A 26255-nucleotide genomic window follows, 5' to 3' on the forward strand; every position below is an offset into this window, starting at 1 on the left:
ACCCTATAACTGTTTCAATTAGGCAGGAATTTTACTAAATAACTGCAAGTTTAATTTCTTTTGTTTGTCATCAGAGTTTGAATTTTGCAAGTACCATGGGACGGTTTCCATATTTGATCTGCATAATCCCCATGGAAGGCAGCTGAGTTCTGGGTCACCAAAGCTTCCACCGTATTAGAGACTGTGGGTGTTAGACAAGAATATGGACTCTCTTATGCTCACACAGAGAAGTATTCCTGCAGTTGTAACTTGCTTTTAAGCGACTGACTTTTGTCCTTACGTACTCCATATGTTGAGGAATATACTCAGTGCCGGTAGCTCGGTGAGCAGCTGCAGTGGGAGCTGCAGGTTGAGCTCTGGGTGGGGGGAGCCCGAGGTAAAAGGCCCTGAACTGCTGACCCTTTGCATAACAAAGAGCAGGAGGACCTGTGGCCTAGCCAGGTGACCAGACTCTTGGAGGCACAGCAAGAGCTGCAGGCACAGCTGGAAGACCCCAGACTATATCACAGTTAGATTGGAAGGGTATAAAAGCCCAGGGTTTCTTTTGTTTGGACCCCTCCTTGGAGGCACCAGCTCGAGTTGTTATTCTGTTGTTGCACCATGATTAAAATATTTTAGGGATCCCCAGAGGCCTGAGATTCTGCTATGGGAAAACCTGGAGTCGAGCTGGTAAGGAAACTTGGTTTGACTGTGAATGTGGGGTGTGTAGCTGTGAAGACACCTCGATCCCAGCTCTGCTGTTGCACGTGTGACTGCCAGAGTGGCTTCTGGATGGTCAGACAGGAAAGCTTCCTTAACACATCCTTTGGTGGCTTCTAGTTGTGTCAGAGCAGAATGGGACAAAGTGGCAATTAAGTCCCTATGCACTATTCTGTGCCTTTTGCTCTCGTCTTACCTCAGCTGTTGTATCTGCACAAGTGCTAGGACACTGAAAGGCCTGGTGTAGCCATAAACTACCAGCTGTTTTTTCACTAGAGAAATTTCCACGGAAGTCTGCGTTTGGACACAGGCAAAGGAAGCACATACCAGTGACTGCTGGGAGCAGTCGCTTTGTTCCATCTGTGCAAGAGCTGCAGCACCGTGTACAGCCTGTAGTACCTTCCTCTTGCTGCTTTGCTGATGTTAAGGGAGGAAAGTGTTGGAAAGCACAGAATAGTAGTTGCTTGAAAGTTTTCAGTAGCTCTTCCCAGCCACTGATTTCATGCTCTCCTCCTTTTCCTCCTACTTGATGGATCATGCTGCTACAAAAGTAAAACTTTTCTAAGAATTTTCTCTGACTTTCTAGGCACAGTTTATTTCATCACCCACCCTCCACCCCTTTTGTATGACAAGCCCTTTCTGGTTTCTGGAATCTCAGATAGTGTAGAAGTGTTATGAGATAGATGTTTTTTTAGGGAAAAACTGCTTGCAGGAGTAATAGTAGGAAGTGCTTATGTAGGAGTATGGTGGGAATTTAAATTTGCCTTGACAAACTAGTTATTGACAGTGAATTATGTTTTGAGTGATCTTTTGTACAGCTGAAGTGGAGTTATGCTGGTGGTTTTGCACCAGTGGAGATTCCCAAATATTCTGCCAATATACGTACAAGGTGATACCACTGAAAAGAAGTTACAGAACAAGAGGCAATGAACACAAACTGAAATAAAAAATAAGGAAAATATTTTTTACTTTGAGGGTGGTCAAACTCTGGAACAGGTTGTCCAGACGGCTTGTTGAGCCTTCATCCTTGGAAATATTAAAAACCTGAGCCAATATGGCCTGAACAACCTGCTGTAGGTAACTCTCCTCGATCAGAGAGTGGACCAAAGACCTCCAGCAGTCCCTTCCAGTCTAAACCAATCTGTTATTCCATTGTTGTAAGAAAAGCATGCCATAATCCTTTTTGAAGTAGTAATTCCCTGGAATATTGTTCCAACTTCCTGCAATTCATGGTTTATACACTTCTTGATACATTTTTTTGTCACTTTAAGACATTTAATTATTAAAAAGGATGTAAGTGTAAATTACAAATGTGAAAAACAGACACCAGAATGATTTTTAATTAACAGCTCCAATTGTATAGTCACAGAGTTGCAAAGTCTGAAGTTGAAATTTCCATTGACTTCATGGGGCTAAGGATTTTATCTAACATAAAAATCAAATTAAAGCAAAGTGAGTAGGTTAGTTATATATTTAAACATTCTATAAACCCAAAATCTCTGATAATAAAAGTTCAAGTTACTTCTGCCTCCAAACATCAAACAGCTGTCTCTGGTCTGCTCTTTGCATAGTGTCCTAATTGCAGTGCACCAGCCATGTGCATTACTTCCTGGCATGAATGGTCGGGCTGCTTGGCAGAAGGGAAGAGCTGAGAAGCTTCATTATTCCGTAGAAAGGCTTTTAAGTGTGTAAAAGCAGCCTGGGAGTGCACAGTTGAGGAATGGCCCTTGTATATGACAAGCCACACTTCCTACTTTGCTGTATAAAGAAATCTCTTGATTTCTGATGTTTGAGAATGGAAAATATTATTCTCCTGTTTGATAAATTAAACTGTTTGTCTGCAAAGCAAGCATATAAGTAATAGAATAAACATATTTTCTCACTAAAGGGATAGTTTCAGGAAAAGAGGATTAAAATTCTTGGAAAATCAGCGAGGCAGCTACAAGTGTCAGGTGATTATATGGTCTTACATAAGTGCAGTGTTTGGTATCTAGCCAAGTATTTCTAAAACTTATAGGGCAACTTCTGTTCACATTTAGGCAAGCATAAAGCTGAAAGCATTTCAAAAACTCAGAAGTGTTTGCTCCTACGTTAGAGCTTTTTTTTGAAAAGAAAAAAAAGAGTCTGTATTAAGTTTTTTTACTACAGCAGTTCCGAAAGGGGATGATGTGATTATAACAGGGTCTTTTGCAAGAATTTAATTTTATTCCTACCTTTCTTGTAGATCTCCTGTGCTGTATGGGACAAGCCATTTTGTGGCTTGATTTCTGGCTTAACCACTGCAAATATGTTTTTGTATGTCTGATACTGAAACAATATAGTTTGTGTGGTGGTGGGCGTGGTAATGTACCTAACAAATAGGTACATTACCTATTTGTTATATGGCAGTGTATTAAAACAATTTTTTTCTTGTTTTGGTTTCATGAAAAAAAAAACCCTAGTTGGAACTAACTGGGAGAAAGTCTTTTTAAGTGTGGGTTTTTTAAAAAAAATTTACTCCTATTTAGTCTAGTACTGCAGGTGGTGATAAACCGCTTCTGAAGTGAACCTATCTTAAATAAGTAATTTGTTCGTATTGTTTGGCAGATGTTTTTAGACTGTAATAATCTTTCACAGTTTTGGTTTTTTTCCAAGATAGTATTCAGAATGCAAATTGTGCTCCATAATGTTATTTTTCTTGTACATCCACTCTTTTTTTATATCATGCTTAGTTTTTGAGTAGTTTATATCCTATCCCTTTTTCACTTCAGGTTTGATTTAGCTTTAAACTTGTTGAGAGACATAATACCATTGAATAATTCTTTTTGACTCTTGCAGATCTTCAGGTAGTTAGAATTAGAAAAGGAAGATCTTGCATTGGTAGAATATTGCTTGTAGTGCTGAAGATGATGGGCTAAATCTGGTGAGTACTAATTAGGTAGAATTTGTCAGTCTGTCAATCAGTCAGTCTTCCAGATTTTCCTGATCTCATACTGAACATACACCAAGCAAGAGAACAGATACAGTAAATTCAAGAAATGTCTTCAGAATGATCCTTCTTTCAAAAGAGATTTATGAGATTTATGAACTGATGTTCGAACAGAAGCATAAAATGTTTCCAGATGACAATAGGATTAAAGATGTCACAGACATCTCAGGAAAGGCAGTCAGAATAGACAAGAATGCATTTGGAAATGTGTTCACTTTTACTGAAAGTGTGAATTTGGACATAAGAGAAGTCCTGGAATGCCTGCCAGGCTGTGTTCTCTATGCCCACAGGGCTTTTAGCACTGTAGTTGCCCACCAGGCAGCATCAGATGAATCATCATGAAAAGCAAACAAGACAACTTTACTTGAGAGAGAGAATATAGAATATGAACAATCCAACTGCCATCTGTATGTTTTTCTGATGAATGGCATTATCATCTCTTTTTGTGCCAAATGAGTAAACTGTTTTCACCACACAAATACTGTCTATTCCACACATATGACATGCTAACTACCAAGCACGAATTTCAGGGTGATGTTTGCAATGTGAGTTCACTCTGCTTGTTGGAATCCTATCCAACAAGTTCTGGTTAGAAAACTAATGCCAAAAGAAGTGTAGGTCTGCGATGAATGTTAGGTCATCAAAACTCCACAGCTTTCCAGGAACTTGTAAAAGGCAACTGCATCCATCATTCTCACATTATTAATTAAGTACGTATTAGCAACCAGTTGACTCAGTTACAGAGAGATGTACAAGCTGAAAATGTATAACAAAGAAAAAAAAAAGGCAAATAGGAGGCTGTTGTGCAAGAGCGTGTCAGTGAAGAATTGGAAAAGAATAAAAAGAAGAATTAAGATGCTGAGGTATTCTCGAGTGTCTTGCAGGACCCTTACAGTACCTCTAACCTGGTTTTAGTAAGAAAAATTACATTGTTGGTTTACAGTCTATTTAAGTAATACAAATATGTATTTGATACTTGTCGAAAGAACTCTTTTTAATCAATACCTAATCTTTATAAAACAAACATTTTTTCATAATAAAGTTATCATAGCTAAACTATACTTCAAATAAGGTTTTCATATTAGCAAAGCCTAGAGATCTGTATTCTCAAAAAGTATTCTTAAGCAACTCTTAAGATTTTAAGTTTTGGCTCATTGAGTAGTGATCCTTTGTGCAGTCTGTCTTACATATAATAAAACCTACTCACAGATTTCCCAATGCCTCTGTGCAAATCCACAATTTCTGGCAGCTCATGTTTATTCAATGATAATGTGCTTTCGGTGGAATAATATCAGTAATGGACCAATGGCTGTCTGAGCAAAGCTCTGTGGAAAGAGAAAAGTCATAGAAAAACTTCAACTTTTCATATTGATTAGAGGAAACTAATTTACAGCAACAGAATATAAATACAATCAGAGTTCACATTATAAGATGAATATATAAGGGGAACAGTGTGACATGTTTGACAGGTGTCCTTCCTGGTCATGGTGCTATTTGGTGTTTCTCACACAGCTCTATTTAGTACTAAATGATTTTATTGAATGGTGTTAGCACTGCTAAGTACAACATTGAAAAATACTGCCATTACAGAGCAATAAAGTAAGATTTACCATGGAGCATACCTCCATTACACAGTGCCGAAGGACTTTCTGGGGTTGTGTTTGTATGACTTCAGTCTTTGAAGGCCTAGCTGGGCTTTGATTATACTTGTAACAGTACATCTTGGAAGCCATTTTTCCTTTAAGATGTGTCTTTATCTTGCATTCTGTATGTACCTTTCATCTCAAGATATATTTATTAAATAATTTATTATGCACTTGAGGTTTTTTGCCCCCAGCCGCCCCCCCCTTTGGGGTGGAACAGACTGCTGTATGTCAGCAACATGACTTGTTAGGACATGAATTAATGCATAATGCCTAGTTGATACTGCAGTGCAAAGATCTGAGAGACAAAAAATGCACCTTTACATGAGATTCACATCTTGACATTGGAATGGGTATCTCTTCCAATAACTTCTTAAAATTTACTGAAGCTGTTAGGACAAGAATCTTAGTCTCATCTGAAAAATGTTAGTTTCTGAAATAGTGTTTTATTAGAAATTTCATGCTTTGACCCTGATAGAGGATCAGAGATTACCTAAGGAATTACATATGTCACTTCCTGCTGTACCTTACATTTCCATGTCAGCTCCTGTAGTTGGTATGTGATCAACTGTTTAACTCTGGGAAAAATAAATAAAACAAGAAGATTAAAAGATATAAATTTAAAATGTAGAAAAAGTTTTAGTAACTTGAAATTAAATAAAATTTGGAATAGTTCATATTTATTATTTATAATAAATAATACTAACACAAAGAATTTTTTAGTATCTCAGACTCATAATGCAGTGATTTGTGTCTTGAAGGGGAGAGACATTTTTTAAGCATTTCCTGATACTATTTGCCAAACTCTGTTAAATGATTTACCGAGTGGTTTCAGGGCTCAGTTACTGTACAATTCTTCAGTGTTAATAAATCACTCTTTCATCTGGAATGGAATTACCAAAAAAATTATTTCTCTTGATATTTTCTTGGAAACAGTAATCAATTTTGTGTCTCATGACATTTGAATTCCATGATGGTTATTTGTGTTTAATTTTTTTTAACATCTGTAATAATTTCCACATAATTTCTTTCTTTGTCTTTCACAAGAACCTCTAATATTACCAGTAGTAGTTCTGTTTCTCTGTGTTGTTCTTTGCCATATTAATTACCTCATTGGCTCTCCCTTGCCATAGAGGAATCACATTTTTCTTCGAAATTGCGCAGTTTTAAAAAATAGGTAAAATAAACTTGGATCCATTTGTTCAAACCTTTATTTGCCCTTTCAAACCAGAAGAAATAATGGTGTGCCCTAAACTTGGTTGTTTTCTTTTTTTTCCAGCTACGTCAGGTGGTCTTGTAGAAGATAACACTTGTCCCACAAAACTTGCCTGACTTTCCTGTTGAGTGATCTGCATTCACCAAAGCTATGGTATGTCTGAAGGAGGAACGTGTCTAAAAAACTGGTGATTCTGTAACAGTTGATTCTGATTCTTCATTAAACCTGGGAGATGAGCTGGAACTCACATCTAGTAACTTTGCTGTAAAGTCATGGAAGACAAGATGGGTCTTTGGGCCTTGCAGTCCCTCTCCCTGCCTGTGCTTTACTGTGAGTAATTCAGCTTTTGAACATTAAATGCCCCAGGATGAGAGTTGCAATTGTATTCCTTGACAAACTGTCCCTTAGCAGAAGTCCAAACATGTGAGAAACTTTTTCCTGTTCTTCAGACTGAGAATTATCTACCTTATTTTTATTGAATTCTTCTATTTTTTCCTGCCTACAATTCTAAACATTATATCTGCAAACATGTATGACCCTGCTAGTTGTTGCTTAGCCAGTTGCCTTCTGACAGCATATTTGGTGTCCAAAAAAGTCAAAGGAAAAAGCATATTTTCTTAGTTATTCTGGTTTTGCAAGTATTTTCTGAATAACTTTTGGTGAAAATTTTCTTGAAACAGAACCTTTTTGTAAGGTATAAGATGCAGTAATAAGAATTCATATTTTTCATTTGTTGTAACTTCTCCAAAATGTCTACTGTGTTGTTGACTCAGAATAGCTTTCAGAGTAGGAGAACTGGATCTCAGCCGTGAAGCTTGCATAAGAAAATAAAATAAAAAATAGTCATTTTGGTTTTTTTCAGTTCTCTGACTCTGTAGATTCTCCTCCTGCTAACCTTTGCAATCTTTGATTTAAAAGTGCTATACAGAAGAAAGTCCACTTGTTAACAAAGCTTAGTTTGCTTGTGGTGGAAATTAAAAACATGTCTGACTGCTTTTCAAACCAGAATAGTGAATTATGTTACAGTACGGAGAAGGTTGATATATAAAGGAAAGGAAAGCCAAAGAAATACATGAGAAATCTTGAAATGAGAAATCTTGAAACTCAGATTTATTAAGTTACGATACATGGTAGCTTTGTTAATTCATCAGAAAAGAATGTTATTTTTTTTTAACTTAATGAGCACATGAGTCTGTTTATCACATGGCTCTATAAATAAGTGTCTTTGCAGATGTTTTCTCTTTGTTGAAAATACTTTTTCTCTCCTCAGGGCATGCTACACTATTAAATTAAACTATGAATTTCCTTGCTTATTAGAGAAGACACTTAGAACACTGTGGCCAGCATAACACTGTCATAACTTTTTAATATCAGTTTTAAGAACTATTTACAGATTATTTCAGTAGTATAGCACTGATATATTTTACCTGGCAAAACTTTCTAACATCAAATTTACAATTTTTGTCTAATATCAAATGTCATGTTGTCAGTGTTACCTCAACAAATCAAGCTGTTAATGACTGGACAGTTTCTTCAACAGGCAGAATAAACACAATCACAAAACTGTTTCTGAAGAGGCTTTATAAAACTCTGAAGAGGAAAGGATGATTGAAAAATCAGGAGTTACAGTGTAGTTTGGGAACTATGAATTATAATATACTCTGATATACTCCCATTTATTTTACGTTTCAACCTGAGATAATTCATTATTCCTGTCTTTTGCAGTAAAATACTGAGGTCACTTGGAAACTCAACAATTAGCAAAGAATAATAATAGCTTTCATTTGCATGCCCTGTTTAAATGTGGTACCTGCTGACTTCTCAGCAGTGAAATTTGTTCAAATCTGGGTCTGCTTACTAAGCTCATACTCAGGTAAATATTACAAACATAGAATGTTTTTGCCTTCCAGTCAAGGTTGACCTGTATTGATGCTTGCAAAATTAAGCAGTTGTCACATTATTTAAATATAGCTAGAATATTTTAAAACTTGTTGATCTGCCACTGTTTGGCTTGTGCTTCTATGCCCCCTTAGCACCCCACCCATGTGGGCTTAGGAGCTGTTGATTTCCTCTTCATGGTTTTTTTTTACTACCATCTCCTTTGGGATGGGGTGGCAAAATATGAAAGATCTTGAGAGTAAAAATCATGGGAGAATTACAATCACAGAATCATGAAGGGTTTGAGTTTGAAGGGACCTTAGATATCATCTATTTCTAACCCCCCTGCCGTGGGCAGGGACACCCCCCACTAAAGCAGGTTGCTCAAAGCCCCATCCAACCTGGCCTTGAACACCCACAAGGATGGGGCATCCACAGCTTCTCTGGGCAACCTATTAGTCATATTGTGATATATTGTGATATTAGTGAATTAGTGATACTGCAATCAATATTACTTTGTTGATGTCTTTGCATGTTTTCTAGTGAAAGTAACTATGAGAACAGGGCAGTATATTCCCTGCCATGCCAAAACTAGAAAGTGTGGCTCCAGATACTGCAAGTTTCTGCCAGACAACACAGTTTGTATTAAATCGTCCAACCCTTATGTTGATACTTTGCTGCAGTGGTCTTTTGTGTTCTTCCTTATGTTGAGATGCTTAATGTGGATTTGTCCTTGCAAGAGAAGGTAAATGGGCTAAACACAGTCATCCTCGTTTATTGCTGTAACATCAAGGCACTGTAAAATCTGCAAACAAAGCAAATGGGAGAGAAATCGACAGCTTTCCTAATCCATTTACATAAATCTTCAGCTTTTCAGCTCTATTTTTATGTATAAAGAGAATACCTCATCATTTGTATGTACAATCTCTTACCTTTCTCATGCACATAATTTTAGAATTTTTGAAGTGTCAGGATTCCTGCACATCTTTAAATATTTTAATTATGAAATCCCTTTTGATTGGTTGAAATTAACCTCCTCCTAAATATACACAAGTAATGATGGTTGTTGGCTAATTTTTATATCATTGCTGATAAAACAGCAGATGATGAATGATCTGACAAGTACTGCAATATTCTAGCAGCAATTATTTGTTTAATTAAATTATAAGTGATAATGTAGGGTATGGGCTGTTCTGCTGTAAAGCCTGTCTGTATGGGTAATTCTCAGTTTATATCCCCTTACTGAGTGCAAAATTCCTTAAATGCAATTAAATATTGGGTTAGAGTTGCATAACATGTAACAGCCGGCCTTTTATAAATTCATACTCTAGATTATGCAGAGATAACATTTTGGAATTGAAATATCAAGCACTTTCCTGGGTTTTTTCAGCCATGCCAAAACCCACAGTATCAAAGTCATAGTTTGTCAAGTTCTTGGAAAATAAGTTAAGTATGATTTTAAAACCTGCTACCTTGCTCACAAGGCAAAAGCATAAAGCAAAGAGACAAGGTAACACAAATCAGCAAGTCATCTGCTTCTGGTTCCTCCCAAGTTTCAGCTGACTTCCAACCAGGCCTGTGAAGCAAGCTGTAAGAATTATCTTCCTCTAGGCACTAGGCAGCAGTTTCCAAGTCAGCTTGCTCCACAATGCCTGCAGAAACTTGGTGAAAAAAGCAGATTTTATCTTGCCTGGGGATTGTAGTCTGCTGCCTATAAAGATGGTGTTGACAGTGTGTTCCCTATTAAAATTGCAGTAGTACAGTATGCAACTTACATAATTATCCACTCAGTGATAGAACTCTTCAAAGCATGTCCTTACCAATCTCCTTTTAATATAAGCAGGGACAATAGCCCAGGGGTTTATCTGAAAACACCCTTTTCTGCTTTTAGGATATCCTTGACTCATCAACTTCACTTATTCATTCATGTGCCTATGTCAGATAGGCAGGTTGGAAAGTCTCTATTCTGACAACCGATCCCCTGGTACTAGGACCATTGCCTTGCACTTGGGAAAAACTGTTTCTAGTCTTAATGTATGTCAAGAAAATCACAGAATCATGTCGTTTGAAAGGGAACTCTTGAGATCATTTAGACTAACCCCCGTGCTCAAACAGTGTAAGCTAGAAACAGTTGTCCAGAACTGTGGTCATTAGATTTTAATATCGCCAGAGGTGGATATTCCAGAGCCTCTCTGGGCAACCTGTGCCAGTATTTGACCACTTGCACAGTAAAAAAGTGTCGTCTTGTATTCAGATGAACTCTCCTGTGTTTTTCTTTGTGCCCATTGCAACTTGACCTGGTGCTGGCCAATACTGCAAAGTCTGACTCCCTCAACCTTGTTCCCTCGCATCAAGTATTTATAGAATTATAGAATAGTTTGGGTTGGAAGAGACCTTTAAAGTTCTTCTAGTACAACTTCCCTCATGATGAGTATGGATGATACTCTGCAACTGAACTATACCCCCCCAACCCATTATGCCCATTGATGAACCTGAGCTTTTTCCTCCTTTTTCCTCTTTTTCAGCCTCTCCTCATACAAGAGATGCTTCAGTCCCTTAATCGTCTTTGTGCTGGACTCATTCCATTAAGTCCATGTCTCTCTTGTACTTGGGAGCCCAGACCTGGTCATGCAGTGCTCCAAATTATGGCCACACCAGTGCTGAATAGAGGGGAAGGATCACTTCCTTTGACCTGTAGGCATTGCTCTTCATAGCCCAGGATGGTGTTGGCCTTTATTTCTCTGAAGGTGCACTGCTGGTTTGTGATCAGCTTGTTGTCCACCGGGACCCCAAGGGCCTTCTCTGCAGAGCTGCTTTCCAGCAGGTTGACCCCTAGTGTATATGATGCCTGAGTTTATTCTTCACAGTCTTCTTCAGGACTTTGCATTTCCCCTTGTTAACATTCATGAGGTTCCTCTTGAACCAATTCTCCAACTTGTCAAGGTCCCACTGAGTGGTAGCACAACCACATGGTGTTTCAGCCACTCCTTCCAGTTTTTCATCTGTGAACTTGCTGAGCTGCACTCCGTCACATCATTCAGATCATTAGTGAAGCTGTTAAACAGTATTAGCCCCAGTAATGATCCCTGGATTACACTACTTGTGACTTTCCTCCAACTGGACTTTGTGCTGCTGATCACCACCCTCCAAGCCTGGCCATTCAGTCAATTTTCAATCTCTCTCACTGTGTAATTATCTAACCTTTAACTTGTCAGCTTGCCTATGAGGATGTTATAGGGTCAGCCTTACTAAAGTTGAGGTAAACAGCTTTAGCTGCTTTTTCCCTGCATCCAAGAGGCTAATTCACCTCATTTTAGAAGGTTATCAGATTGGTAAAGCGTGATTTCCCCTTTGCAAACCCACGTTGACTGCTCTCAATCACCCTCTTTCCCTTCATGTGCTTGGAAATGGTTTCCAGGATTATTTTCTCCATCTTTCCATGGATATAAATTGCTGCTATATTGTTTGTCTGCGGTTGCAGAGCTCAGATAATAGATAGGAAAGCTGTTCATTATTAATATTATTTTAGAGACACCTAAATTATGAAATCCTGGATTTTCCAAAGTGTGTCTCAGTTATCTTATGGAGATTAAATTGAAAATTTGTCTTGCAGACAGTGAATGGGAGGAGGCGTGGAAGAGGAGTGAGCAGAAATCCTGTAGAGCATTACAGACAGTGAGGCTTTGGAGACTAAGGGGAGAGTTTGTTTGGGATGTGTGGACAAAATATTGTGTTTGCAATAAATGCAAGACTCTCTGTTTTCAGTTTTCGTGAAGTCTTCTGTTTGAGCAGTTCTACATTGCAATTGACTAGATTAAAAAAATATGTCTAACATACTCAGTTAATGCTGATATTTATTTTTTTTATTAAAGCATAATGAAACCCTGAAGACTGACACAAAGCCAGTGGCCTTACAAAGGTTTGGCTATATTGCTTAAAATTTTTCCTTCAAAATTATTTACTTCTATTTTGGGTTTATAAGATTGTGGCTAGACCAACAGGAATATGTGAGCCCAGTTCCCTTATTCCATTCAGTTGGATATTGCCTCACCAGGAGTGGATCTGGAGGATCTTGTGTGGCCAGGTAAGATGTTGCTTACCAAACTAATAATGACAGAGAGGGAAAGAAATTTGAAATCTGTCTGAAGATGCCTCAAAACAATGCATATTTTGATAGCTAATTTTCCTTTGCTTGCTAATCAAGGAAGACAAAAATCATTCCTGCTGCTCAGACACTTGTTTTTTTTCTTTAATCTTTCCTTCAAACATCAGTATTCTTTCTCTTTTTTAGATATGAGGAAGTCAGACAAAAATCTAGGTGAAAAGGTAGTTGGGCAAAATGAAATTATGATGCTTTATAAATAATCCTGTTTTGTTTTGAATATACCGAATATCTCAGAGAAGTTATGTGTTTGGATGTGGTGTATGTAAAATCAAAGGTCTAAGAGAAAATTCAAAGATAACTGACAGAAGCTTTTTGCTCTTGTGTTTGGAGGTTAAAAAAAAATTCATTGTCAGCACCACATTGATAATAGTGTTGAAAAGTCTGATTACTGCAGCAATTAAAAAACAAAATTATGAAAATTAGCTGTGCTGGCCAGATAGAGAGAAAATAATTTTTTCTTATTACTACGACCTGTTTGTGAAAATGCTAGTTAAGAATTCAATTACACTTACTCTTGCGAGAGCAAACGCATCAAACTTCCAAATTCTTTTTTTATTTATCTTTTGTATCCCTCCTTGCAGTTTGGAATTTTGTCAGGGAACTGGCCTATGTATTTTCAGAACTGGTTCTGAAATTTCTTCATCCTGTTCTGATCATTATCTTTGTCCTGCCTTTTCTGCAGTAGTTTGTGACTTAGCTCAGTATTCCATCTGCTCTTTCTTTTAATTTTGGGTTTTTTTGGTAAGTTTTTTCCTGTAGAACAAGAATAATACATTTGTCATGTCTTGCGTGAACAATTCTCTTCTATTCCATGTCTTGCAAAGTGACTGCAGGCACGGAAGTGGAGAGTTTATCAGCCATAATGAGGTTGTTTGACACAATAAACAACTGAGAGATGAAAGCTTATCTGTTATGAATATGGTTTATCTCATGTTATGAGACACCTAGGACTTTGAATATGGACGAGTGACTGGTAGTTTAGGGTCAATCCCTATATAAAATTCAGTGCCTACCAAGAAATGTCTAAAATGTGCTAGGCTGATTTAACTGCTTTTTCTGTTTGTGTTCAGTGCTGCTCTGTTTTGAAGGATGCTGCTAAGGAATATGCTGCTAGTTGCTCTCCCACTAGAAAATATACAAAGTTTGCAGTGTAAGGAATCAGGTGAAATTCCGCAATTGCACTGGAGGATTTTTTTTTTAGTAAGTTCAGAACTGGCATAATGTGCAGGCATCATGTGATTTTTCTGAAAGCCTAGTTATCTTTAATTCAATACCATCCTGAATCTTAGAATTTGCTGTTGTGACAACTACCATGCTTGCATATCCCTAATTTAATTTACCTCTTAAGAACTTGGTGCATCTGTTTCAGGCAGCTAGTTTCTATTTTCATTCTTGCAGTAGAAGAAAGAAAACAAAAAGGAAGAGAAGAGAGAGTCATTGTTTTGTGATGACAGGACAAATGCTGTTGCTTTAGTTCTTCTATTGTCCACAGACCTAAGAGTAATTCTGGAAATATTCTCCTGCTTTAAGAGTTATGTCCACTGAGTCTCTCCTTGTAATAGTGCTTAGCATTTTGATTGTTCAACATTCAGGTAAAGCACAGTATATATAGATCTCTTGGGAAATAATGTTTTAACTCTAGAACACCCAGATTTTAATTTCAAATTTAATAGATACCGTTGGCAATTTTATTTTTCTGCGTTGTCTTACTGGTTTTATTTTCCTATAGAAAGATTCTGATCTCACAGTTCTACAGTCAATTTTGCTTTGGCATCTAGTTCGTATTTTCCCAAGAGACATAGTTCTTGCTGATTACCCCTCATGGCTGAAGGAAAATTCAGTGTACATTTTAAGACTTGTTCCTGAAAAGTAGCTTCAGTTGGATGCTTACATAAGCAGATGGTGGTGTACCCTGTTTTTTGAAGGCATTTCTGGTGCAGTGTGTCATTTGCTGGTCAAAACCATTAGCTGTCACTGTTTGTAATACTATTAGAGTTGGGGGTTTTGTTCTTCTTTTATTTCTTTTCTTTATTATATATTACAGTCTCCTTTCTGGATTGTTTTGTGTTTGTACTGGTTTAGGAAGATACTGTTTCTAGACATTCTGCAATATTTTTTCTCTTGTATCTAGGCATTCTCAGAAGATGGTGTATCTTTATATAGGGACTTGGAAAACCATAGTCCTGTCTCTAATGTATGAGGTTATTTGTGATTTTTCTAATATTTGCATATCTCTCAGCCCCATATGCTATCTTGTTTCTGTTAACACTTTCTTTCATCTCCCACATTCACAGTGCAGGATTAGATTGTACAGGCCTCTTCTGAAATTATTTGCTGATTCACTTTTGTTTTGCCGTGTGAGTGAGATTGTGCATTCTGAAAAATAACCCCATGGTATGGCATGGAACTTATTTTTACTGAATAATTTTATGTAAGCAGCTGTAAGACTTCTGGAATAGATGTCCACTCATGCACAGCCCGTTAGATACACCAGGGGATTCCTTTGTCTCTCGTTGTTGATCTAAACCAGATGTAATCCCTCAGATCACATATGCTTATTCAGCATGATAATAACTCCAAAGAGAGGTTAGCTAACATGTTTGTTATTGCTTCTGTTTTGTTAGCCAAAGTGGTGTCACTCTTTAAGGAATTGGACTGATTCTTGTTGCTGAGTCTGGCCTTGACAACATGCCTATGCTCACTGCTTGTTGCATCCTTGACTCACTACAGTGCTTTTTCTTTGATCTTTCTGTGTTTTTAGGCTTGTTCTACTTCTATTGCTGTTTAAGTCCTACGGCTATCGCAGTTAAATTAGAGCTCTGGTTTGCTTGCTTTTTCTCACATTTTATTTCGCTAGAAAGTCTTGTGAATCTTAGATCCGTATCTGATCTGATTTCTAACACAAACAAAGATTAGAGACTCAATTTATTGAAATTAGGATGAATACAAGAGCATTTTTCCCTCTTTAATGCTTTCTGATGTTCACTCTGGACAGCACGTTCTTCACAATTAATGTATTTAATTTTTCTATAGAAGCCTGATTGGTAAAAAACTTGGATTAAAAATATATATGACAGAAAGGAAGCAAGGCAAATGCAGAGACCAATTACCATTCCCTCTCCCATCCTGTTTTTTTTTTTTTTCACTTAAAAGTGTGAGTACACAATTTATGTAGAACTCCTAAGGAACTAGGACCTTGCAAAGCCAAAGGTAGATGATGGAAAATACGTCTATTTCAATGGCATTACACCCATGTTCAGAGGCTGCTTCTTCTGCTCTCTCCTTTTAATCTGCCTTTGAATCTGTTGATCTGCCATGGCCACTGCTACTATTTTTTGTCAAGCGAACCCTGCCTTTGACATTTTCAGACTTAGGATTTTATCTCATAGATTTCAGAAAAACATGCCCACCAAGTGCAGTTTGCTTTATTGTTTAATTATTTCTTTGAAAACCTTTCCAGTTAAATGAAAAAACAGAGCCATAATTTGTCCAGCTGCTCAACCTTGTCATCAGGGACATGTTCCAGGGATAAGCAGGATTTAGCAGAGGTTAAGGGGGAACATTTGTACAAGAGCTACTTGTTAATATATTAGTGACGTTTGACAGAAGGATTCACTTTGGGCAGGAGCTAAGTGTGGGCTTGATACATCAGCTGATCTCTGACAATAAGCTCCATTCTAAACTAGATCTCTCGATCTTTTGAGGCTCATCAATTTCTAGAATAGAATTTATTGCTTTTTGAGATCATTAGGTAAATGCTTACTCTGATAAAGATTTAATGGAGGAAGTCCAGTATTCATAGTAATTTTCTGACCTCGAGAAAAGTGCAGTGGAACTACAATTGTAGCTTTTAGTACCTTGACAGCTTCTTCAGAAATATGCTTTATTTGGCATAAGTTCTTACACATAACCTGTGTCAGTTATGTCTTCCATATTAACTGCTAACGCAGGATGTGATATAATGAAACCCAGAGCATATCTGAATTAGATTTGGCATTGCTGCAGGAAAGAGCCAGTTAATGTCCTTGTGTAATGCTTATGTAATAGATTAGATTCTGTGCCTGACTATTCTAGTTGTCTGTGGTGGTATATAAAAAGCTTGCCAGCTTGTTAGTACTCAATTAGCTCATTCACCATGAGTAAACTAGTTTTCTAGCTTATAGGAGGAATGCGCTTCCAATCCTCTAATTGGTTTATGCGTATAATCTTTTCCACACACCAACAAGTGCAAAAGTTGACTTGCTAATAGAGAATAAAGTGAGAGGGGAGAAAAGATAAAGAAAGATATAAACTCGAGCTATATGGACAGTTTGTACATTAATAGTACCATTTGTTGTTCCTTCAGTTCTTTTTTATTACTTGAGGAAACAGATAAATCTTAATATAGACAAGAAGAGATCACAGTCACCTAATGTATAAAAATGTTTGGTTTTCGAAATACACAGTTGCTGTCAAACTCTCAAACTAGCTTTTTGTATAGATATTATTGTAACATTTTACAGATTTTCTTTTAAATGTTTTAAAAGGATGATAGTAGGCTTTAGTTATGATTATCAGTTTTTAAAAGGAAATCATACATCTTATAAAACACATAAATCTGGTAAAAGAGGAAATTCTCTCTTTAGGTAGTACATTTGGAGATACCATGTCAATATTAGTTCAAGGTCATTGAAAAATTAGCCTCTTTTATGGCATAGAAGATGACCTTTTAGGGTTTTTAAATGAAAAAATATAATAATCTCATTATAATATTTTTAGTGGACCTACTGAGCAGGGGCTCTTGAAACAGAATTTCTTCAAGCGTTTCTTTAACTGTCGTCATTGTCAGGAGAGAACCGAGACAGTGCTGGGCCTTTGTTATTGTCTGGTTCCTCCCAGGGTAGGGGCTGTGAAAGTTAGAGGCAGAAGCACTGTGTCTGTCAAGAAATGTCATCCTGAGATGGGACACATACCTTCGAGACTTCAGCTGCTTCTCCAGCCTTTCTTACTAGTCTTTATGACATCAAAAACTGCAGCAATGCCTCTTCTAGAGTTTACCAGAACTATGGTGATGCTTCACTTTAAATGTTGTTATTGCGGCCCCTTGCCTGACTTCCCATCTATAAAGAGTCTTGCCATTAATAAAACTTTGGAAATTCTTGCTCCAAAGTATCAAAGCTTCAGTACTAAGGAAAACTTGGATGCTTTGTAAAGTTGTTGATAACATCTACTTCATGTCCTGCTTTATTTACTAGAAGCTGTTCTTAGAACTTTATAATTTTCTTTTTAGATGTTGAGATGTTTTATATTTTGCATCCAAATGTACATCTTCTAGTTTGCTAATCTCATAGCTATTACATGTTTAGAAGCCTACGTTACATATGAGCATAGCAAATATAGAGTTTTTAATTTAAGAACCAGTTTGACAGTAAATATTAACTGAAAGCTTAATTCTACTACCAGAGTTTAAGGAGATCCTTGCTACATTAAGAAGAGAAAATAATTTTCCTGAAGACTTTTAGTGGTCTGTTTACTTTAATAATAATTCAAATTTGAAAAAATCACACCAAGTTGCAATTGAAAAACTTTATGTAGGAAATCAGGGGCATGGTTTCACTTGACCTATGGTTTTAGCTCCTTTTCAACTTCAAGAGAATAGCTCAAAAAAATAGCTTGTATTATTAAAAAATTGGCCAGATCAAAGAAAAGATGTAGGTTCTTGTTGTAGCATGACTAGGTACACTTGTATTCTGCCAAAAGCTTTGCCCTATGCCAGTGAATCTCTTCTGTTCATTGGATAATGTCTTCCACACAAGCAATTTATATAACTGATTTCAAGATACACCGTGTAACTCTGAAGGAACTGCACCTTATGAATATTCTCAGGCTGGACACCCGGTTCTGACTGCTGCTTGGTAGGAATGAAATATTTTATGTTTTGCCTGTTCCTCTGAGCCTCTTTGCTCCCTTATAATCCCAGAAACATTTATTAAAGAAGCTGGATGTGTTTATTCTCCCCAAGCACACCAAGTCTCTGAGACAGAAAAGAATGGCACCTTGGAGAAGGGAGGGTTCCTGGGAGACCTCATTTCAGCCTTCTAGTACTTAAAGAGAACTTATGAAAAAGAGGGAGAGTGACTTTTTACGTGGGCAGATAGTGACAGGACAAGGGAGAATGGTTTTAAACTACAAGATGAGAGATTTAGATTAGATTTTAGGAAAAAAACTCTTTACTGTGAGGGTGATGAGACATTGCAACAGGTTGCCCAGCGAAGTTGTAGATGTCCCATCCCTGGGGGTGTTCAGGGCCAGGTTGGGTGGGCCCCTGAGCAACCTCGTCTAGTGGGTGACATCCCTGCCCATGGTGGAGGGGTTGGAACTAGATCATCTTTGAGGTCCTTTCCAACCCAAGCCTTTCTATGGTTCTATGATTCTTGTAGGTTCTCCTTCAGGTACTGACTTGATCAAAACAAGTAAATCTCTGAGAGCTTCCATTCTGTCTCAAAATGCAGGATACTTTGTTTTCCACAGAATGAGATAGTGTCTAAAAATGGTGATAACCCTGACAGCACTCCTTGATTATGCTTTGTTGCTGTGACCCATCCCCTATCCCATGACTCAGGGTGGATGTATTCCTCAGATGAGAATAAGACTGGTGTCTGTAAGCATAGGGGAGGACACCTGACCTGCAATATGCTGAAGAGTTGAGAAATTTGCACTCTTAAAAAAAACACCCTGCAATGGGTGGCCAAAGTGGACTTTCTAGGATTGGAAAAGATTTGAAGGTTGATTGGAAAAAGCATTTTGGATTCACAATGATCTATTGTAATTTTTTCTTCAGCATAGTATTACAGTCACAGAAGAGCATTCATCTGTGGAGCTGGAACTATGTTACAAGTTACAAAATGCTAAATCGCTGGTTTTGAACAAATATCTTACTTCTCCAGTATTTATGTTCAGATCAAATCTCAGAAAAGTTATCCATTGGGTTTCACTTCAGTCAAGAAACCACACATCCTATGTTGTTTTTCTATGTAAGGGCAACTTAGACATGTTATATATTGCCCACCCAACTATAATCCCAGGCCACATAGCTGAACTTCAGTCTTTATAGAAAGTTGTCGTCCTGCATAACTGTGTGATTAGTTTGTTATACGGTCTGGATTAACAAAAGCGTAGAGAGCAGTGAGGGCTAACTGCTCTGCAATGGGAGGTGAGCCAGAAGCTGAGCATGGTTGCAAGGCCTAGCAGAGGGAAGTGCCTGGATACACAGGGTGCAGGACTGTGGTGTCTGGGCATGGTGAGCAGGGCAGGTCTGGTCAGGCACCCCGGTTAAGGCATTTCCCAGCAATCACCAGGCAAGCCCATAGTGAAGAGTCAGGGCTGAGGCCAGGCCAGACAATCAGCCTGTGTGTCAGGGTCTGGGTGTGAGCCCACCACAGGGCTGGTGGCCAGGCACAGTCACAGAACATCAGGATCCATAGCTCATGTGGGAGACAAGTGGTAGTGGCTCAGCTTAAAAACAGCTTGGGTGAGAAAGGGGAGTCAGTGCTAGTGGGGCCTCCCCACAGCGCTGTCGGGAGGGCTCTCTCCAGAATCACCAGCACCCATACAGAGGGATAGAAAGGTGTCTCTAGTAGAACATTTCCAGTGATGGATGTTCCTTTCTGTGCAGTGTCCAAACCTCATCCCTGTTTAGCAGTTTCCAGCACTGATTCCATGCCCAGTTCATAAGTCTGCTAAAGGTTCAAGTCACTTTCTGGATGGGACAAAGAATGTCTGTTGCTGTGGCAGAAGGCTTAGGAGAAAAACTCTTGGATGACTAGGAGTTCAGTTCTGCTGATAGACATGGAAGTTGCTTCAGAGACAGATTCAGTTTTTTGCAGACTGTTAGTCCAAAGCTGTCTTTAGAATCTGAAGTTGTATTAGCATATGTATTAGCTCGCTAGAAGTGATCCACCATTATGCAGTAATTTAGATCCAGTAGTATTGAAAGGTTAAATGTTCTATGGTGCAAAAGTGAAACATGAGTCTTGCTTTAAGGTCATGTTGCTTTATCTGATACTACTGCACAATATATTGCAAATAAGATGGATCCAAAACCATTAATCTTTTATACTACTTGTCATAAGGAAGAGGTCAGATGGATTTTATGAGCCTGTATTCTGCCAAGCATTGTGAAGACCACTCAAGACCAACAGAAATTTTTTGGACCGCGAAACCTTTTTGGAAGGTTACACGTCCTCTCATATTGTCATAGTTATGTTCATCTATTTACCACAGTTTAGCAGATATTCTGCATGGTGTAGTTATAACAACAAAATTTGTTAAAATATGTTAAATTATATTAAATATTCCATTTAAATTATCACTAGCAAAAAATCAAAATGAATTTGCAAGTTCATGATGCAGAGACTTCTGTGATGCTCTCATGTGGTACTGGAAGGGATGACAAGAGCTTTCTGCTTTTTTATTATCGTACCACTATCATTTACAGACATTTGTTTGGATGGAAGTCAAAATAAAGAGTCTGGGCTCTCCTTTGTTTAGTATCTGTGCCCTAAAAAAGGAGATTGGCATCCATGAAATTTTTCAGAGACTCCGAGAAGGAAAGCCCGTTATGAAGAGAAGACAGAAGTGCTAATTGTGGGAATAAGAATATTTCTTGTGTATGATACTCCTATATACCACAAATACAAAGCAATAGAAGTTTAAAGTATGTTAGATCTTATGAAAAGGTGTTCTTCCTCTTAAAAAAGTACATATTTTAAAACTGTTTTGAAAGAGGGTTTCCCAGTAGCTTTATCAAGCTGTCATCAAACTTGGCAAAGAAATGCAGTATATCTTTGCTTGATACTCAGTCCTTGAAATTGCCCCATGATGAAAAGGAGGCTTACCAATTAATTATTTTCCTCTCTCTTGTACTTCTTCCATATCCTTCCATCCCTATCTTATGATGTGCAAATGCTAGAAAATGTGGCTCAAAACCACTGGATGAGTATGGGAAATGAGCAGTGGCCCACTGTTATGGAGGTTTCAAAATCTAGTCCCAACTTGCTATAGGGCTCATCATCATTGGATTTGTGGTGAGTGTGGTAGGAATGGCTGAGATGAGGATTTTCTGTGTGTCTTTAAATATCATAATTATACAACTGTGTCCTTTTTTCCCACATTCGTAATAGTTTGTTCTTGAGAAGATGATGCATCTGCCCATGCCAGCATGTACAGGGATTTGTGGATTAACACTTTTGTAGCCATGTTTTTATCCTTAGAAGCTAGAACTATAAGAATTAGAAGTTAGTATTCAAAAATACTTTTTACCAGTACTCTGTAAAAAAAATGCTGCAGTTCACCCTAACTGGAGGAATTTTTATACTTAAAATGAATTTGAATTTCAGTGATGTATTTTGGATATATTGTCACATCTTTCAGGTGTTTGTGGAAGAATAGTAAAAAAATGGTCACCAGCATCTCTGGTTTGCTTAAGAGAAGAATTTGGACCAACAGTGTCCATTTCATTGCATTTATATTTTTGTTTCTTTGTGTGTCAAAAACCTGAGGGTAAGAGATGTGATTGACTTCTAGCCAAATCCTTTTCATCACACCTACATTTAGATGGACCCGTTACTATCAGTTGAGAGTTTCTGATTCTTTTCTCCCTCCTCTTACAGTTGTTAGTGGTTTTATTCATTTGCTATCTGTTTAATTAGATATTTGTAGACCTGTAAGCCCCTTTGCAGACTTGGTGTACTGCAGCTAAAGGACCGAATCAAGTGGATTACATTTCTAATGTAAATAGTTGAATTGTTTTTCAGTTTAATGCATATTTATGGTTTATCTTAGTTAACAGAAAATCTGTAGAATTACCAGCAGATTATAACTATGGCAACAAGTACAGGGAATATAGAACAATTTCTTTTCAGTGTGTAATAGGCAAATGAGTCTCAGGCTTTGTTCACAAGTCAGAACTGTTAACATGCGATATCTGAAATATTTGGCAGTCTCATTTCCATGAAATGAGTACAATGGGGAATCATAGAATGATTAACAGTGGATGTTAAACAAGCTTGTGATTTGGAGAAATAGTCTAGAAAAGATTTGGTGAAATTCATGAAATCACAGAGGATGGCTACTTGTTATGTATGTGGTTGAAAAACAATGAAAACAAATAATTTAATTAGTGCTAGATTAGGCTTTTATAGCATGGAAGTAATTATATTTTTCGTAGCAATTAGCAATGAAATATTCACAAATTCTAAGTTATTTAAATTAAAATTATAATAATATGTATACACTTTCCACTGCATACAATAGAAAGGCCTGTCTTTAAACATACAAAGTTTCTCATTGAATTGCTCTAGTGAGCCTGATGAAACTTTAAGCCCTTCTTTCCATCTCAAAGTGAAAAGCTGTGTCAGTGATTGTTGTCATTGTTAATCATGGTTTTAGTTTCCTCTTTTAGAGATGTTTTTCCTCTACTGAAGTGTTCTATACAACCTGAGCCTCTCTCTCCCTTCATATCCTCTGTCTCCACATAAGTACTCTTGGAAGCCTGTGGATGAGTTCTCTACCAGCAGAACCTGGTTGTAAGGGTTCATTGGCAGACCAGCAATCCCAGGTTCAAAGGTGACTGTTCAGTGAATTGGCATGGAGGAGAAAGAACTCACAGTTTTGTCTACTGGTCATGAACAGTGGAAGTCCTTTGGCACTTCACTACAGTTTTGCTCTTGTTCTCAAACAATATACTTCTTCCATTCACTTTTCCGTGACTGTTATTTTTTCTCCTTTTCTTATCACTGAGAAAACAGAAGTCTCACTCTAGTGCTTGACAGGCTCTTCTGTAGCCACTGCCCATTGCAGTCTGTTTCCCTGCTTGTTGTGACTATTTAGCACAGTCATAAGAATCAGGCCAGAGTCCAGGTTAGCAGACTGAATACGTCCTTCCACTGGAGGAGGCAAAGCCCAATGCCTCAAGTGGAGAGGTTCTACTGTCTTATAACTGCTACCTCTGAGCACTCCCTGTGCAATCAGCTCTTGCCAACTTAAGAGCATGAGTGTGAGCCTGAATTTACCCGGAGCTCAGGGAAAAGTAGGACAATTGAAGGTTTTTCATCCATAGCTGGTGCTGTGGTGGAATGGCTCCTTCTCCCCAGGAACTTCTGCCAGCCAGGTAGCATTGCCACCACAGCTGAGGGAGACAACTTCACTACAGGAATTAGAAGAGAGCTGATCACCTCTACAACCAGTAAGAATTTGATTCATCTGCTGAGCAGCATCCAGGGTCAACAATGTGATTATATTGATGAGTTGTCCTCATTCAGCTGAAGAGGATCATGGAAATCCTGTGGGAAACTAACCCTTCTGAAGAGAACAAATCAACTCATTTTAGCAACTGATCCTCTGTTCAGGCTGCTCATGGTGTTGGAGGATAAGCCAGTCATCAGTGAGCACCAAGCAGTGGGACAGAAAGGTGTTGTAATCTTAACGCTTTGTTGGAGTAGAGATTGAGGAGGCAAGGTGAAGCCTGCTGACAGATTTAGAAGCTGAAGTTAATTCAACACCTCTACAGAACTGGTAGCTGAGAAGAAAGTGGGGGATGCAGGTCTCCCACAGGAGATCCCACTGTTGCAAGCTGTATCTAGTCTTTATGTTCTTCTGTGTCCCACTACTCCTTATTTGTGTGTAAAGTCAAAAGCCTGGACCTAGTGAATTGTTTTGCCTATCTGTTAGCTCTGTGACCAGAGTAAGCTTGTAGAGGACTGTGGCTTTTCTTCTTGTGCATAAAGCCCCATTTCTATTCTGAGGACTTTGATTAGGATCTCCTTTCTGGAGTGCCTGTAGCCTCTTTTGACTGGGAAAGTTTGGTTAAGAATTGGGGAATGAGTCAAAACAGTGTTTGAAAAGAGTATCAATAGCTAAGACAAAGTGAGGATAAATGTACCAAGTGTGAGTAAGGAAGTTTGGCCTTTGGGCTTTTTTTGTTTTGCCAAATTTGTTACTAGGGGTCTTGGCTGGGACTTCATACATTCAAATAAATAACTTACAATTCAAATTTTTTATATAATGGCTCAATTTTTTAGTCTGTTGCAATTAATTTGAAGTGCATATATAAGAAAATAGCTTTAATCATACATTGAAAATTAATTAATTTTAGATTCAGCAATTCAGGTATTTATAAGAAGGGCCAAGACAGGTTTGCAGTGCAAAAGAAAAATTTCTGGTAAAGTAGATCAGCTTGATAGTCATTAAAGGATTACAAATGTTTAGAAATGTGTAGAGATGACACAGAGTTCCTGCTTCAAAATTAGTCTAAATTAAAAGTGAATATATATGTATATAGGTACTTTCTGGAATTTGAACAACAAAATGCTTAATTTTGTGGGTTTTATGTATATATACTGAAATGAGACACACTACATATTTAACTAATACCATTAAATTTAAAAATGATGGCTACTGATCTGCTCAACCTCCTGAGAAATCTGTGTGTGGCTCCAGCTTCCCTCTCAGCAAATCTCTTGTGGAGAAGTCCTGACTTCTGTATTTTGTTTGCAAAGTAAATAGTGACATGATAGCTTTCATGCAATTAGAAGACATTTTGTGGAGCTGTATCCCTTTTCTTAGAAGATGTTGCCTTGTAATTGAAAACGTGACTTTAGTTGTGGTATCCAGCGTACTGGTACTTTATGGCTGTGCCTGGCCATTTCAAGGTTAGTTTTCTTAGTTGAAGAAAAAAATTATGAAAGCTTTTGATTAATCAGTGTGCATATTCATATGGTGCATTTCCCATTGGAATTGAAACAAAAAACCAAGAAAACCCACATACAAAACAAACGGAAGGAGGGAGACTTAAGATGAATATTAATATGCGTTGGTAATGAGAATTACTGATAAGCAGGAGCATGTCTTCTGCAGTTGCTGGGTCGCTGCTGCCACCCGCTGGCGCTGGGCTGGGGCTGCCTACAGTCCACCCCGAGCTTGAGGAAAAGCCATATGATTGAGATGCAAGTGACATTTTCTGGAATTGTGGAGGAAATAGGTATAATTTTTCTGAAGAACACTGGGACTGTTTAACATCTACAGTCTTATCTGACAACTGCCCCATTAATATAGCTCTAATAAACGTTTTTGGTTGATATTTTCTGTTTATTTTTTTGATGATTTTATTCCTTTTGTTGTTGTAATGATTGCATTTTTGAGAGTAGTATATATTAGGGCTAGCAATATTTCATTTGCAAAAAGCGTCTTATTGGAAACTGTCCATTTTAGTTATGTCTAAATATAAAATAGCACTTGTCTGTATAAGAAGACTCTCAGTTAATATCTGTTTAGACAGTGACAAAAAGTCCACCCCAGAGCAAAACAATACTAGTGAGACCTGGGAAGGTTACTTCAGCTATTACAGAGACCTTCTTCTCCCCTTCAATTTACCCAGATACCTCAGTCTCGCTAAACTCCAGAGCAAACAGATGAGCTTGAAAAGATGTTCTGAAGGTCAACATGTTTTGAACCTTTCTGGTGAAAGTATTGCAAAATCGAGGTACGCTGGTATTGAGCTTTCTGCCAGGATCTCCCATTATTTGTAGACTGAGTGAGATTTTGCTGGGCACTGGCCTCATTGCAGCACAATGTCACTTAGAAGCATTTTAGGCCTTAACTGCTCTTTAGAATTATTTATTAGGATGTCTGTGGTTTAATACAAAGATG

At 37.8% G+C, this 26255-nt stretch overlaps 1 protein-coding gene across 2 annotated transcripts in view; it reads left to right on the forward strand.

Moving 5' to 3' along the window:
- The window catches only part of TRMT9B (tRNA methyltransferase 9B (putative)), a 126698-nt gene that overhangs the window by 18563 nt on the left and 81880 nt on the right, over positions 1 to 26255 (forward strand). For both annotated transcript variants that reach the window (XM_018069479.2, XM_018069474.2), the window contains exons 3-4: positions 3517 to 3601; positions 6590 to 6679. The gene's annotated coding sequence lies outside the window, so the exon portion shown is untranslated. The remainder of the gene's footprint in view (positions 1 to 3516; positions 3602 to 6589; positions 6680 to 26255) is intronic.

This window comes from Manacus vitellinus, unplaced genomic scaffold, assembly GCF_001715985.3.
Source record: "Manacus vitellinus isolate BGI_N305 unplaced genomic scaffold, ASM171598v3 scaffold_0_pilon, whole genome shotgun sequence".
NCBI classification, from domain to species: domain Eukaryota; kingdom Metazoa; phylum Chordata; class Aves; order Passeriformes; family Pipridae; genus Manacus; species Manacus vitellinus.